The sequence below is a fragment of the Hemiscyllium ocellatum genome, chromosome 4 (genome assembly GCF_020745735.1).
Source record: "Hemiscyllium ocellatum isolate sHemOce1 chromosome 4, sHemOce1.pat.X.cur, whole genome shotgun sequence".
Lineage (NCBI taxonomy): Eukaryota > Metazoa > Chordata > Chondrichthyes > Orectolobiformes > Hemiscylliidae > Hemiscyllium > Hemiscyllium ocellatum.
The window spans coordinates 114,595,095-114,611,992 of record NC_083404.1 but is presented as its reverse complement, the minus strand read 5'-3'; the positions used below and the strand labels follow the sequence as shown (position 1 = coordinate 114,611,992).

Genomic DNA, 16,898 nt, shown 5'->3' with positions numbered 1-16,898 from the left:
TGAAGTGCTCGGGATAGGTTATTGATGAAGCAGCTGAACTTGGTTGAGTCTAGAATACTATGTTGAAGGACTTGCAGAGATGTCCTTGCTCTGAGATGGTAGACGTTCCACAATTACTTTATGAGGCATGACTCCAAACAGCAGACAGCTTTTCCTTAATTTCCATTGGCTCTGTGATACCATATTTGATTAAATGTTGCCTTGACATCAATTCTGGATTTAAGCTTTTTTGCTCCTAATTGAACCAAGGCTGAAAATGGGCTTAGGAGCTGAGGGGGCCTCGTATAATCCAAACTGCGCATCAGAGAGCTTTGGAAGTACCACTTGATGATCACTTCCAATTTTTTGCTGAGGATGAAGGCAGTAATTGTTTGGATTGGACTTGTCTTACTATTTCTGAACAAGACATACCTGGGCAATTTTCTGCATTACTGGCTAGATACCAGTATCACAATTGTGCTGGATGAGCTTGGTTCTGGGTGCAAGTAGCTATGAAACACAAGTCCCATAGCTTTCATTAGGATCCAATTCCTTGAGCTGTTTCTTGATATTATGTGGAATGAACCAAACTAATCTGCAAAGACTGGCATCTGTGATACTGTCAATCTCAGCCAGAGACAGAGATAGATCATTCGTTCAGTGCTTCCGGCTGAAGATTGACGTGAATGCTTCAGATGGGACTTTTGCACCAGTGTGCCGGGCTCTTCCACCATTGAGGATTGGAATATTTGTGGATCTCCTTGTCTAGTGAGAAATTTAATTACTCACCACCATGCAAATGTGAACGTGGTGATTATAGAACTAGATCTGCTCCATTAACCATGGAATCATTCAGCTGTGTCACTCAATAAAGTTCCCATTGTTTGGCATACAAATAGTTGTATATTGTATTCTATTCAGGTTGACACCTCATTTTTAAGGAATGCCTTGTGTTGGTCTAGGCATGCTCTCCTACATTTTTCTTTGAATCAGGGTTGATCTCCCAGCTTGATTAATGCTAGTAATGTTAGAGTGGGGTGTATGATGGGCCATGAGGTTATAAATTGTGGCTTTGTTAGATCTCTGAAATCTGTCCCACATAGCTGTGTTGTACCACATATCTTTACAGATGATATCCTCAATTTGAAGACGGGAATTTATCTCCACAATGTCAGTGCACTGTTCACTTCTATTAATACTCTCATAGACAGACACGTGTAGATTGGTGAGGATGAGGTCAAGTATTTTTTACCTCCTTGTTGGTTCCCTTACCACTTGTTACAGCCCTAGTTTAGCAGCAATCTCCTTTAGGACTCAATCAACTCAGAAGACGTTCTTGCAAGCCCCTCTCAGTTATGGATATTGAATACTCTAGAGTACGTTTCTTGCCCTTTCCACACCCAGTGCTTCCTCAAAATTGTGATAATCAACAGATTTCCTTGCCCATGTTTGACCTAATGCTGAGACTTCATGGGGTCTGAAGACAATATTGAGGACTCCTCAGGGAACTCTCTCTGAGACTGTATACCACTGTGCAGCTACCTCTGCTGGGTCTGTCCTGTTATTGGTACAGGATTGGTGATATCTAGGATGTTACCTAGATGTTGTGATGCTGGAGGTAACTAAGTCAGACTGTTTCTTGACAAGACTGTAGAATAACTCTCCTAATTTTAGAATGAGTACTTAGATGTTAGTAAGGAGGGCATTGCAGAGTCAACAGGCCTAAGTTTGCTGTTAATTCTTCCAGTGCCTAGGTTGATTCTGGTAGTCTATCCAGTTTCACTAATATATACATTTTGATACCTAAGAAGTGTTAGCTCTCTATTTTAGACCCAGGTTCACAAAGAGCAGTCTGTATTTTATTTTACTTTGTTTCTCCACTACCAAATTGCCTGTGTTTCTAGTGAGATGAAACATTTGCAAGCAATGCTCATTAGGCGCAGAGCAACAATAAAAGTGAGGAAATGTAGGGAGAGAGGTAAATGAGTAAATCAAAATGAAAAGGGGTGGGTGTAGTGTCTGTGTACTCACATTTAGCTGGTGAAATGGGAAAATCAGTGTAAATAAAAAATTAAGAAATCTCAGCTAGTGTTTAACCAATAATGTAGCTTATTGAAAATAGTTAAATTAATCCAGTGTGTTAAGGTTACTTATAGTCAAACACATTAGCAAAACAAGCAGGGCACAAACTGCAGTGAAAAAAACAACAACAAATGGTCATGTCCCAGAGGCATGAATGAATTATACAGGATAGTGCAATGATGCTAGGCACACAGCAAATGGCTCCTTTCTCATGAGAAAGTGGCGAGATATGCTACTCTAAGCCATTAAGTGATTGTACCGGTGCAATAGACAGATAACATGTTCCAAAAATAAAGATTAGGTGCCCCATCAAAGATTAAAGACCAATTGGCCAGATGTTTATCTCTCCTCCGCCACTCTCACCCCTTTCTGAGCACATGCCCTGACATTAATTTACTACTCAAATGTCATAGCTGGAATTTAACGACAATCAGATGAATGAAATCACATGGATTGCAGGTGATGGTACATTCAAGTAATGAAATGCCAAGGTAAAAAGAGTATACATATCAAAGTTGTGTAACAGTTCAGGGAACTCCATTATTCCCACATGAAGTGTGTGCTTCCTTTGCATATGCATGATAGAAAATTGATAAAGCTTCCAAGTATCTCAGTCTGGTTTTTGTATTCCTTGGTAAATCAAATGAACCTCCCCTTTCAGCTGGTAACTTTCCAATTAAATGTCAATCCCTTTTAGGGATTTTCTGAAGTTATTTATAAAATAAATTATTTTAAATCACAGTGACAGGGCCCTACCTCTGGGCTTGAAGATGCAGCTGTCTCAGAGGTGTGTCCAACAGAGGTTGATTTAAAACAACTGTAACTTGTTAGTTCCTCACCAAGATCAGACAAAAACGTTAGCAAAAATGACACGTTGGACTTCCATCTGGATGAAATATGTTATGGATTCCAAAATATTATTTACTAATTATTATTCATTTTGAGTTCAGGCTGAAAAGCAAATGCAAGGAAACTGTGGTATTATGCCTTTGAATTAGCTTCCTTTACCAAATTTGCAATATTAAGACATCTGAAACTTCTTCATATCTACCATTCAGCTAGCCATTAAAAAAAAATCCCTTGGAAACAAAAGGTTCCAATTCAATTCCATCTTCGATTAGAGATCTCACCAACTATTAAATTTACTTAATGTTATACTCATTACATCTCATTCTTAAATCACCATATACCAGTATTATTATCATTTTGTAAGCAAAAGTTGCTCACCACAGCAGACAAGGACAAGTATTGCACTTGTATAGAATACAATTTATCTATTTAGTCAGAGGGGCAGTTAGTATCTGAACACTTCAGCAAGTGTACATCAGATTGCCATAGATAAGAATGCACACAAGCTGGTGACCTCATTTGAATACAGAAGAATAAAAATGTTAATACCACAGATATGGGATCTGCAAGCATTATATTATCTGAATTAATTTAACATAGTAACTTGACATTTGTTACTAACAGTATGAATTAGATTGTGTCTGCAAGTTATTGGACATTAATAGTCAGGAACATTATACAAGGTGACAGAAGCCTCTGTTTGTGAAGAATATGAAAGGATCTTCATTCAATTTGAACCCTTCTCAATTTCCTGCGTTAACTATACAGAGAGGATAGGCTTCCTGCACTGGTGGTCTATCATAGAATTCACACTCGAAGAGGAAAACCCATCACTGCTGTAGTGATTCAGTCGAAATGCCAGTGTCAAGGTAGACCAAGAGACACTTGCATTGCTCAATTGTTTTGGTGTTCTAAAAAAGTTAAGACAGGAATTAGGGGAAAAAAAATTCCAAGCTTGTTCACTTGTTCAAAGTCTTTAGCTTACATGATACTTGGGAGGTGCAAAGAGTGAGGGCATCCCATTCCTTTGCGGTATGTATCATATCACAACTGAACAGGTCAATTACAAATACTATATGTTACTTAACCTCTGTCTGCAGAAGATTTAACTCCATGTCAACACTATTACTTTTTCTTTCAGAGACAAATCTTGGGCAGAAGTCGGAGTAAACAGTGCGGAGACACAAAAGCTTATCACGTGATATCATTTATTTTCAACAAGTCAGCAGTAGACAAATAATTGGATCTTCTGAAAAGAGGGTGCAGGCAAATTCTTCTGGTCTTTATCACAAGCAAGGATTCAGAAAGGTTCTTGATGCCTCATTATCTTCTATTAGACAATCTGATATTACACACAATCAGTTATTATTCAATAGAAAACCTAGGTTCAGTTTAACTTCTTAAATAGCAGGTTAAGACAAATACAAACATGGAACAAGAGTAGGCCACTCAGCCTTTGAGCCTACTCTGCCATTCAATAAGATCATGCTCAAGCTGCATACAAATCTTCTGCGATTCATGACTACACCCCCCAGATCTCTCCACATCGCATGGCTCTGCAACTTATCATTTAGATTTTTTTTTGCTAAAAATTATTATTCACACTTTTCCGCAAACTCCTGTGTCAAATCGTTGCTCACTCAATTAAACTACCTATATCCCTTTGTAGACTTCTTATGTCCCCTTCACAACTCACTTCGTGTCATTAGCAAATTTAGCTACCATATCTTCGATCTTTTCCTCCAAATCATTCATGTAAATTATAAAGAGCTGAGGCCCAGCTCTGGCCTGAGAATACACTGCTACCATTTATTATAATTCTCTGCCAACTTGTTAACCAGTCAATCTTCTATCCATGCCAATATTTTGCCCCCTACACAGTGAGCTGATTTTCTACAATAATCGTTTGATGTGGAACTTTATCAAATGTCTTCTGGAAATCTAAGTACATTACATCTACTGGTTCCCCGTTATCCACAGTACAAGTTGCATCTTCAACTTCAATAAATTAAACGTAATTTCACTTTGACATAAACACGTTGGCTTTGCCTGATCACCTTGAACTTACCCAAGTGCCCTCGCATAGTATCTTTAATGACAGTTTCAAACATGTCCTATTTTATTCCTATATATTATGCATATTTGCGTTTCTGTAAGACATATCGGGAATTGGCTGGAATTTCTACTTTGTTGGTTTACTGTCTCTGCAATGTTATATTGATAGATCGTAATTAGAGACTAGACAATTTTTGAGACAGAAAGGAAATTAAAATTGACACCCTCTAATACACCTAGGTCAATACTGACGAAAGCTTGTATCCCCTACAACTGCAGTTGGCAAACAGTTGGTTTCAGCAGATGGGCTAGAGTGACTTATGCAAAACAATACCGTAGGAAATAATCAATGGACTTCACCTCTCAATTGTCACCTGCCATTAACTCTCATGATGAACGGTCTGCAGTGTGCTATTGCTCTCGTGCTGGTTAATGACAGGCAAAACAATTCAGACTAACATAATTAAAGGACTTGCACTATGTTGAAACATGAGCAGCTTATGCCAAAAACAGGTCAGGTTGCAAACTAGACGAGGAAGCAAACTTCTGCAACTTCACAAGTAAGACCACAGTCAGCACATTTTTTTTTAACTGAAATGCTGCATGAACATCAAAGGTCCACAGATGGTTTGCAGTGTATGGGGTCATCTCTATCGCTGCCTGACGTAATAAGCGCACCATTCCATACTCAGTTTCTCATTTACTTTTCAGAGGCCATTCGGCTTTCATGTTTCTTATCTCTTATTCTTCCAAATTCCAATGCAAACAGGCTCAATCTTTCTTTATTACATTAACATCTCCATCCCTCACCTCAGGAATCAGTCAAAGAAGCCTTGTCTGAACTGCTTCTAGTGCATTCATATTCTTTCTTAAGTAAGGAAATCAAACTACACAATACTTGACATGCAATCTCAATGTGCTGTACAGCTGCAACAAAACATCCCTACTTCTTTTGTCATATCCCTTACAATGAAAGACAATTTCTAATTTGCTTTTCTAATCAGAGATTCATGTGTCAGAACATCCAGATTCATCTGCACCTCAGAGTTCTGCAGTCTCTCAGTTTAAATATGTTGCTTCCTATCCTTTCGACCAAAGTAGACAAAGTTTTAATTTTTCTATGTTACACCAATTCATCTGTGACTTTTGTTTTGTCCACATAGAATCCAGAATGTGCTGTTGCAGATTCCAATGTCCTTTCATAACTTAATTCCATAGTTATCTGATTGTCATTAGCAAATATGGACACTTTATGCATGTTATTGAGTTAAGTTTTAAAATAATTAAGGCACCAGCACGAATCCCTTTGTCACTCAGTCATAGAGATGTACAGTACGGAAACAGACCCTTCGGTCCAACTCATCCATGCCAACAAGATATCCCAACCCAATCTAGTCCCACATCTTACCAATGTAAAAATGCCTGCTTTGTTTACTGTTAGCTAACCAATTCTCTGTTCCTCATAGTGGTAATCCGTCCACCATGAACTATTAATAGTTATTAACATGCCAAGTCGCAGGTAGATAGGATAGTGAAGAAGGTGTTTGGTATGCTATCCTTTATCGGTCAGAGTATTAAGTACAGGGGTTGGGAGGTCATGTTGTGACTGTACAGGACATTGGTTAGGCCACTGTTGGAATATTGCATGCAATTCTGGTCTCCTTCCTATCGGAAAGATGTCGTGAAACTTGAAAGGGTTCAGAAAAGATTTACAAGGATGTTGCCAGGGTTGGAGGATTTGAGCTACAGGGAGAGGCTGAACAGGCTGGGGCTGTTTACCCTGGAGGCGTCGGAGGCTGCGAGGTGACCTTACAGAGGTTTACAAAATTATGAGGGGCATAGATAGGGTAAATACGCAAAGTCTTTTCCCTGGGGTCGGTGAGTCCAGAACTAGTGGGCACAGGTTTAGGGTGAGGGGGAAAGATATAAAAGAGACCTACGGGGCAACTTTTTCACACAGAGAGTGGTACAAGTATGGAATGAGCTGCCAGAGGAAGTGGTGGAGGCTGGTACAATTGCAACATTTAAGAGGCATTTGGATGGGTATGTGAATAGGAAGGGTTTGGAGGGATATGGACCAGGTGCTGGCAGGTGGGACTAGATTGGGTTGGGATATCTGGTCGGCATGGATGAGCTGGACCAAAGGGTCCAAGTTTCCACACAGATTTGTAACACAAAAATACTCTTAGCTGTACGATCTTATTAAATTAGAGAAAATAAATGGAGAAAAACTTAACTCCTGGGCAGGTAGGAGATAAATGATAACAAATCTGACAGTAGAGTGAATTTAATTAGTTGATTCACCAATTCTCATTCTTAACATACATGTTCATGTAAAAAAAAGACCAAACGTTTGGGTAAAAAAGTAGGGGGTCAATTGACTTGTACAAAAGTAACATATTTGAAAGGTTAAAATCCATGCCAATTCCTGGGAGTTGCAAGCTATTGCTGGCCATGGTCCTGAATTGAAAAGAAAACCACTGTCCTAGTATTTCTCTAGTTTAAACTCAGGAAATAAATTGTTGAGAGAAATACTCACAAGACTGGTCTTGCCAAATCTCTCTTTCAAAACAAGCAAAATGTATCTGAGAAAATAAGATTTTTTTGGCCATACGTTACAGGCCAACTTATACACGTTATATGTATGAAATGCAGGACTTTGCAAAAGATCAGAGTTTGAGTTTTACACGTCATTAACTCTTAACCAGTACATATTTGTGACAATACATGACAGAAATTCAATACATTTTTGAAAGTTATGATTTTGATTAGAATCTATTGTGCTGTTAGATGAGTGTGTGTGCACAATTTAAACATTCAGACCCAATCCCTTGCAACCTCTATTTCATTAGTAAAAAAAATTGTCAACTGGTTTCTAAGTTAGTTGCAAAATTAACAACAAATGAATACAAAGTAAACAAAGTTCAATACATTTAAAACAGAAGAATCTCTTTAATAAAAAATACATATACAGGTATTTACAATTTTCACAATTTGATTTATAAACAGACGTAAAAATGAAGTTGGATGTTCACTTCTTTGTGATGTCTGCCATTCTGTGGATTTCCGTGCTGCTGAGCTTCATCTTAACCAATGTTAGGTGAAAAACAATCTCCTGTTGAAAAATAAACAATGATCTTTATTTCTGATACATCTCTAGAATCACAGAATCCCCACATTTAGCCCATGGAGTCAGCACGGAGCCTCCGAACAGCATCCCACTCAAACCCAACCCCCTCCCCTACCCATGTAACTCTGCTTTTAACATCATCCACCTAGGTTGTGTATCCGAAGCCAATTCACCTCATCTGCAGATTTTTGGACTGAGGGAAGAAACTCGAGCACCTGGCAGACATACACTCAGACAGGGAGAGAGCGTGCAAAATCCACACAAACAGTCACCCAAGGCTGGAATCGAACCCAGGTCCCTGATGCTGTTAGTCAACAGTGCTACCCACCATGCCACCCAGTTATTTTACTTTTAAAATATGTGCAAATCACTTTATGCTACTTTCAACTGCTCCTTTCACCAACATTCAGTTCCTATTTAAAAGTTGATTCTGAAGAGCATAACACCTCAGAGAAATAGATCATTTGATCCCCTGGGTCAACTCCACCAATGAATTCATGATTGATATAACTCCACTTTCCTGCCTTTTATCAATAATTATTGATTCCCCTTACTGATTTAAACTCTTGTCAATCTCACTCTTGAATATACTTAGTAACCCAACCTCAATAGTCTTCTGAGATAAATAATTCCACAGATCCACCATCCAAAGAAATATAACTCCTCATCTCTATCTTACATTGGCAACCTCACTCTGTGATATTGCCCTCTGCCCTTAGACACTTCCCCAAGGGGAAACAACTTCCCTCCATTACTCTGTCACGCTTCGAGTGAATATGTTTCAATAAGGTCTCCTTTTATTCTCCTGAACTCCAATGAGTATACCTAACATATTCAACCATTCCTCATAAGAAAAGCCCTCCATACCTAGGTCAATCTAGTTACTAACCTCTAACGCCAGGATATTTTTCCTTAGGTAAAGGAACCAGAACCATCCAGATGTGATCTGACAAGTGCCTTGTATAATTTTAAGCAAGATCTCTATATTTGTATACTCCATTTCTTTGAAATAAAGATTAACAATCCACTTTCCTTCCCTATTTCTTTTTGAACCTGGATGTTAGCTTATTGTGATTCATGCAATGGGACCCCAAATCCCATTGTGCAGCAGCTTTCTGCAGTCTTTCTATATTTAAATAATATTAATCACATCCATTTTTCCTGCCAGAGTGCATAATCTTACATTTTCTCACAATGTATTCCAGTGGTCCAGTTCTCATCCACTCATCTATCCTATCCTATCTACGGCTCCTTGTCTTCCAGCTACTTTTGTCATCCACAAACTTTATGATTGTATTTGTCATCCATTAATATTGTAAATAATTGTGGCTCCAGCACTGATTCCTACTCCACTAGTTATATGCCTCCCTCTTATCACAACTGTTTTTTCTATTACTCAGCTAATTCTCTATACGTGCTAACACACAACTCCCATCATAACACACATTTTGCTCACTAACTAGTCTTATAGTACCTTAATAAACACCTTTTGGAAATTCAAATGGATAAATACTTCCTTTATCTGTCCTTCTTGCTACATCCTCAAAGGACAATAATGAATCTGTCAGGCAAGATTTCACCTTCATAAAACCATGTTGACTCTGCTTGGTAATATTATGGGTTTCTAAAGGCTCAGGTATTTCATCCTTTAAAATTGACTTGAAAATGTTCCCAACAATAGATGTTAAGCTAATTACCTTTTTAAAAAATTCTTCCTTTTTTTTAATAAGGGTGTTACACGGAGTTTTCAAATCCTCTGGAACTTTTCCAAAATCTCTAGATACTTGAGATAAATATCCAGTCCATCAACAATCTCTGCAGTTACTTCCTTTAAAATTTTAGAATGCAAACCTTCAGATCCAAGAGATTTATCGGTCTTTAGTCTCATTAGTTTCCCCTTTTCTCTGGTGATAGTTCCCAAGTTTATATCCTCATCTCTTTTAGCACTTTCATTATTTACTATTTTTGGAATACCATCACTATCTTCTACTGTGAAGCCTGATGTAAAGTATTCTTCTACTCCTCTGCCTTTTCCTAATTCTCTATTATTTCCCCAGCCTCATCCTCTACGGGACCTTAAGCATCTCTTTATCTTTTGAAGAGGCTCTTGATATCTTTCTTGATGTTACTTGCTAGTTTTTCCTCATAGTTTTCCCTCTATTATTTATGAGATCATCTGGTCATTGGGCAAAAACACAAAAGATATATAGATTTGCTTTGGGCCTCCCATTAGGCATATATTAATGCCTGCCAAACAATTACCTTGCTAGCACATTCTTAACACTTGTCAAATAATTAGTTTGCCGATATGTCCTTTTTTCCTGCTCACTTCAATTTACAAAATTGAATGACTGACAGCTACAATTAGACTTGATATTGTGCACACCAGAGATTGGGCAAACTGAATAAAATATACAGGAAATAGGTGATCAGGTGAATTTCAAGATACCCAAAAGAGTAAAAGGTAAAGTCCTAGTATTTACAAAGTTTTCAGGCTTTGCTAAAGGTTGAGCAACAGAAAGCCTTGGAAAAATTCATCCTGTTTTCACGAACTTGATGGAGTTATTTGAAGAAGTGACAAAGAGGATTAATGAAGTAAGAACGGTGGATGTGATCTATATGGATTTCAGTAAGGCTTTCAACAAAGTTCCTCATGGTAGACTGGTTAGCAAGTTTAGATCTCATGGAATACAGGGAGAATTAGCTATTTAGATACAGAACTGGCTTGATGGTAGAAGAAAGAGGGTTGTGGTGAAGGTTGTCTTTCAGACTGGAGGCCTATGACCAGTGGTGTGCCAAAAGGATAGGTGCTGGGTTCACTGCTTTTCACCATTCATATACATGATTAGGATGTGAACGTAGGTGGTATGTTAAGTAAGTTTGCAAAAATTGAGGTGTGGACAGTGATGAAGTTTACGTTGAGTACAATGGGATCTTGATCAAATGGGCCAAAGGGCTGAGGAGTGGCAGATGGAGTTTAATTTAAATAAATATTAGGTGCTGCATTTTGGAAAAGGAAATCAGAGCTGGATTTCTACACTCAATAGTGTAGAAATCCTGACCATTGTCCATCCAGTTTACAGTTCTTCTGCCTCTATCCTTTCAGGTACATGAAGGGATTAGGATTGGATGGAAAGATGAAGTAAGAGTTGAATGCCTAAAACCATCAGCACATTGTAAATCTGAACAGATTATGGCACAATTTTTGTCAGAATAGGGAGCATCTTCACCATGGTGAAAAATGTTAGAATTTGCTGGGAATTACAAGTCCTACCCTGAACTGGCTTCTCACTTCACAGGTATCGGATGGATGTAATGAAACTTGAAAGGGTTCAGAAAAGATTCAGAAGGATGTTGCCAGGATTGGTGGATTTGAGCTATAGGGAGAGGCTGAATAGGCGAGGGCTGTTTTCCCTAGAGTGTCAGAGACTGAGAGAGGTGACCTTACAGAGGTTTATAAAATCATGAGGGGCATGGATAGGGTAAATAGACAGAACTAGAGGGCATATGTTTGGGGGAGGAGAAGAAAACTTTAAAAGGGATCTAAGGGACAATTTTTTCATGCAGAAGGCGGAATGAGCTGTCAGAGGAAGTGGAGTAGACAGGTCAATTACAACATTTAAAAGGCATCTGGATGGGTACATGAATAGGAAAGGTTTAGAGGCATATGGGCCAAGTGCTGGCAAATGGGACTAGAAAAGATTGGGATATCTGGTTGGTGTGGATCAGTTGGAACAAAGGGTCTGTTTCCGTGCTATCCAACTCTCTGAGTAAAACTGAAAGCCTGCTTGGCACACCCTCCTCATTCCTGAAGAAGGGCTTATGGCCGAAACTGAAAATGTGTTGCTGGTTAAAGCACAGCAGGTCAGGCAGCATCCAAGGAACAGGAAATTCGATGTTTCGGGCCAGAGCCCTTCATCAGGAATGCGGGCTCTGGCCCGAAACATCGAATTTCCTGTTCCTTGGATGCTGCCTGACCTGCTGTGCTTTAACCAGCAACACATTTTCAGCTCTGATCTCCAGCATCTGCAGACCTCATTTTTTACTCTTATGGCCGAAACGTCAATTCTCCTGCTCCTTGGATGCTGCCTGACCTGCTGCGCTTTTCCAGCAACACATTTTTCAGCACTGATCTCCAGCATCTGCAGTCCTCACTTTCTCTGAGCAAAACTGCAAACTACATGGACAGCATTTTTAACAAGTGATCATGTAGATTAAGACCAAACACAAGGTGCAGGATTCTCTCATTCACTACCTTTTAAAAAATATTTTGGATACTGATAAGAATGTAGAGTAGGTCAAGCTTGTGGCACTCTAAAGGAATGTAAGTGGCTGCTGCTTGGGCTGGGGGTGAAGGGTGGAAGGATAATTAGTTATAGAATAATCAGTAGTTAGGCAAAAAAGCAGACAGTTCTGTGGCTGTAGTTACAACTTCAAGATGGCGTCTCTAGTGCCAGGTTCAAGGATGTCAAAGTGGCTTCAGACCATTCTTTTGTGAGAGAGTGCAGACCCAGATATCATAGTCAGTACATTATCAATGACATGGGGAGAAAGAAGGATGTGATTCTGAAATTAAAAATTGGAGAGTGAGGCAAATGCAAGACTTCTGAAGTTAGGACAGCTCCCAGTACCATGTGCTAGCGAGCAGAGGTAAGGAAGACTAGCCAAATAAACACATGGCTAGGAAAATAACACAGAGAGAGGCCTTTAGATTTCTGGGGGATTGGGACTGGTTCTGGGACAGGCAGAATCTGTACAAGGAAGGAAGTTTACACCTTATAAGGACTGGGGCTAATATCCTCATAAGGAGATTTTCCTGTTTACTAGGAAGGGTTTAAACTAGCTTGTTAAAGGAATGGGAACCCAAGAGGGAATTCAGATATGGGAAGTAGAAAACGAAATGTGAAAAGCAGCAGACACAAATCCTACTCCCAATCAAAACAAATTGCAGAATTGTGTTAGAAAGGTAGCATGCTTTGAATTCTATCTGAATGTATACAGCATTCTCAAAAGATAGGTGAATTGATGGCTTGAGTAGAATTATAGGGCTTGATTTAATTGCCAGTACGGAGATGTGGCTTAAGGGCTTTCAAGAATAGGAACTGAATATTAAAACACATTAGTTATTTTGGAAGGTTGGTCAAAAAATGTAATGCAGATAATAAAGAATAGGACCTGTGTATTCATGAGAGATCAGTGTTTGAGGATGTTACTAGCAGAGTTGATAAGGGAACCTAGTGAATATGGTTTATTTGGATTTTCAGAAGGCGCTTGATAAAACTATCCAATACAAAACGTGTGTGTTTGGGTGTAATGAGATTGGAGGATTTAAGATTAACAGGAAGAGAACAATAGGTTAATTTTCAGATTAGCAGACTATGACCAGTGATAAACTGCAAGGATTGATGTATTGGCCCTCGGAGTTCATGATCAATTATGACTTTGGATGGTGGGGGGAAATTGTAATATGTAATTGTAATTTTGCACATGACACAAAATTTGGTAGGAACGTGCTGAGGAGAATATGCAGAGAGTTAGGGAGGGTGAGTAAGTGAGCAAAGGCATGACAGATGAAATACAATGGAGGGTGAGGGATTCCGCCTTGGTAGGAGGAACAAAGGTGCAGATTATTTTTCAAATGGTGAACGATTGCAATGTAATCATGTCCAAAGTGACAGAGGTGTCCTCGTTCACAAATCACTGAAAACTAGCATGCAGGTGCAGTAAGCAATTCAGAAGACAAATGGCATGTCAGGCTTTAGATACATATAATTGAAACAATGATTTGGAGATGCCAGTGTTGGACTGGTCTGTACAAAGTGTTGCGTGATTTTTAATTGAAACAAGAACACTGGTGAGACCTTATCTGGAAGATGGTTTGTGGCTAGGGAAGGATGTATTTTCCATAGAGGGAGTGCAGAGAGGTTCACCACACTAATTCCTGTGATGGGTGGGACTGTCTAGTGAAGGAGGGATTGAGGAGACTGGGCCTGTACTCAATGGAGTTAAAAAGGAGATGCAATTTCATAGGAATTTGAAAGGAGAGACAGAATAAATGCAAAATAGATGTCTCCCCTGGCTACGGGATCTGGAACCAGGGTTTGCAATCTCAGAATAGAAGGTAAGCCATTTAGGACTAAGATGAGGAGGAAACTCTTAATTCAGAGGGCCAATAAAACCAGTAAATAGTATTAGGGAGGGTATTTTATAACTTAGGTCTTTAGTAGCTGAAGCACAATCAGAGGAGCAATCAAAATCAGGATGCTCAAAAGATTAGAACCAGAGAAGTTTAGATATCTGGTATGATTGTCGGGATGCAAGAGAATTCAGAAGTCAGGAGGAAGGGGCCAAGGAGGAATTTGAAAGCTAGCCTGGAAACTTTAAAATCAAACTGTTGCTCAACTGGGAGCCCGCGTTGATCACAATTACTCACCAAAATAGTGTCAAACAAGAGGCAAAACCAGGTCAGGAAACACAAAGAAAATTTGGGAACGACCTCAGAAATGTAGCTTACAAATCTTAGAGAGCTGTATAAACAGCACACTGATCAATCAATGGCAAGTGCGTAAGTTTTATACTGGTCTAAAAACTTACATTTTTGGGTATCTAACTAACAAAACTGGATAATCTTAATATAAGAAAAGCAGGAGCTGATGTGTTGCTAAAAAGATGGAAATCTAATGCAAAAAAAAAGAGATTCACCATCATTCGTTTTGCACAAGCACTTCATGCTGTTAAATAATCCTATCATAAGCATATATAAGTACAGGTTTATTTTCAGCTTATCTGACATGAATGGGGAATATATACATTGTATTTCAATTGTTTACATATTGTAACCTTTTGATGTTCTTATGAGTCAAAGGAAAACAAAAATATTCTGTTGTGGTGTGATGTTATAACAAATTGGCCAGCAATACTCAAAACCAAACCAGTAATATTAAGTGCCTTTGGGAGGATATCCCAACATCGAGATGCAAAGCCAGAAGCATGGCCAAATGTTTGAAAAGAACAATTCTCTCAGGGTTGTCTAATCAATTACTGAAAGGTTTATTGCAGGTGGAAATGGGGGAGAAGTAAATGTCATATTTTCTATGGGAAGGATGCAAGTGATTGAAGAGTACGTCTCAAATATTGTGCTTATTAGACGGCAGAATGTCAAAGAGAGATAGTGCACAATTTTAGCGATGCCTGTCTCATTACCCTCTTGTCCCTTTCTTGAATGTGCATCCTCACGAGTTTTCAAGATCACAATGCATAGAACCCAAGGTTATCTGCGATGTTCAATTCTCCAAGCCTTTCACACCCTTGTTCACTATTGCATTTGGGAAAAAAAGTACTCAATGAGTGTGCTTTGAAGTGCTCACCAATTTAGCCCAGTCTCCAGCTTGTCCCACCTGGGCTCTCAGCCTCTCTACAATGGAACACTGCTATTTTCTAATAAGGTCAACTTCAGCCAACAGTGCCTGCCTCTGAGCTCTCACTTTATTCTACATGGTTAGGTCTACACATCAGTCCCATTAATATTTAAATTAGTGTGTAAATGTCTGTGTTTTTGTTTGCTCACAGGAGAAGTTGCTTCTCTGAGAAGTGCAGTCTCTATTTGCCAGCTTTTCTATTCTGACAACATCCTCAACTGCCATGAACATTTTGGACTTCAATACAATGTACTGCCCTGAAATTTTGCTCCTCAGCTTGCCTCCCAATCTGTCATTTAGGAGGAGAGAAAATTCTGTCCCTGGCTCTGTGAAAATGCCAGCCTTTCTGTTCAGAACATACAGAATAATGGAGTGTCAGGGAAGACAAGTAACAAAACAATTTAAGGGAGTTATTTAAGTAATGTCCAACTGCAATTAAACGAAAACGTCATCTGAATTTAACCTTCAAGTTTTCTTAACAAAAAATATGATCTTTCAAAAAACGGAAGATGATACAAATGATACACTCAGTGTGTTCCATATCCTAACTAATCTCAAGGTTAAAAATTTCTTTCTCACATAATCTTTTGCATATCATTTTAAATCCATGCCCTCTCATTGCTGTGGGAACAACTTCTTCCTATCAATTCCATCCAGCCTGTTCGTGATTTTGAAAACCCTCCATCAAAACCTTCTCAACCTTCTTCTCTCCAGGAAGAACAGGCCCAGCTTCTTCAATGTAAACTCCTAACTAAAGTTTCTCACTCTTGAAACCATTCTTGTCAATCACTTTCCAATACATTCACATCTTTCCCATAATGTGGCACCCACAACTGTGCATAATACTCCAGCTGAGGTTTAATACATATTTTATACAAATTTAGCATCATCCTTTTGTTCTTGTGCTCTATGTCTCTATTAATGAAACTAAGGACACAGTATACTTTATTAACTGCCCTTTCCACTTGTCCTACCACCTTCAATGATCTATGCAAGATACATCCAAATCCCTCTGCTTCTATGCCCCATTTAGAACTCTACCTCCTATTTTATGTTATCTTGCAATTTTTTTTCTACCAAAGTGCATCACCTCACAATTCTCTGCAATCTATCTATCCACTCCAGCAAATTGTGAATTTCCTTATGTAATTTCACTGTCCTCATGCAATTTCACACTGTCCTCCTCATAGTTTACAACTCTTCTAAAGTTTTCTGTCATCTACAAACTTCAAAACTGCCCCTGCACACAATGATCCAGATCAACAGTATATAATAGGAAAAACAAGGGTGGCAGCAGCAAAGCACAAACCTTTCTCCAGCCTGAAAAATATTCATTGACCATTACACTGCTTATATCAGTAATTTTCATCACAAGTCTGTTGTTT

General features: G+C 38.8%; 1 protein-coding gene across 2 annotated transcripts in view; it reads right to left on the bottom strand.

The window, feature by feature from the left end:
* Window positions 1-7,944: 7,944 nt before the first annotated feature.
* LOC132815496 (KH domain-containing, RNA-binding, signal transduction-associated protein 3-like) overlaps window positions 7,945-16,898 on the bottom strand; it is a 160,471-nt gene continuing 151,517 nt past the window's right edge. For both annotated transcript variants that reach the window (XR_009644667.1, XR_009644668.1), the window contains exon 12: window positions 7,945-8,080. The gene's annotated coding sequence lies outside the window, so the exon portion shown is untranslated. The remainder of the gene's footprint in view (window positions 8,081-16,898) is intronic.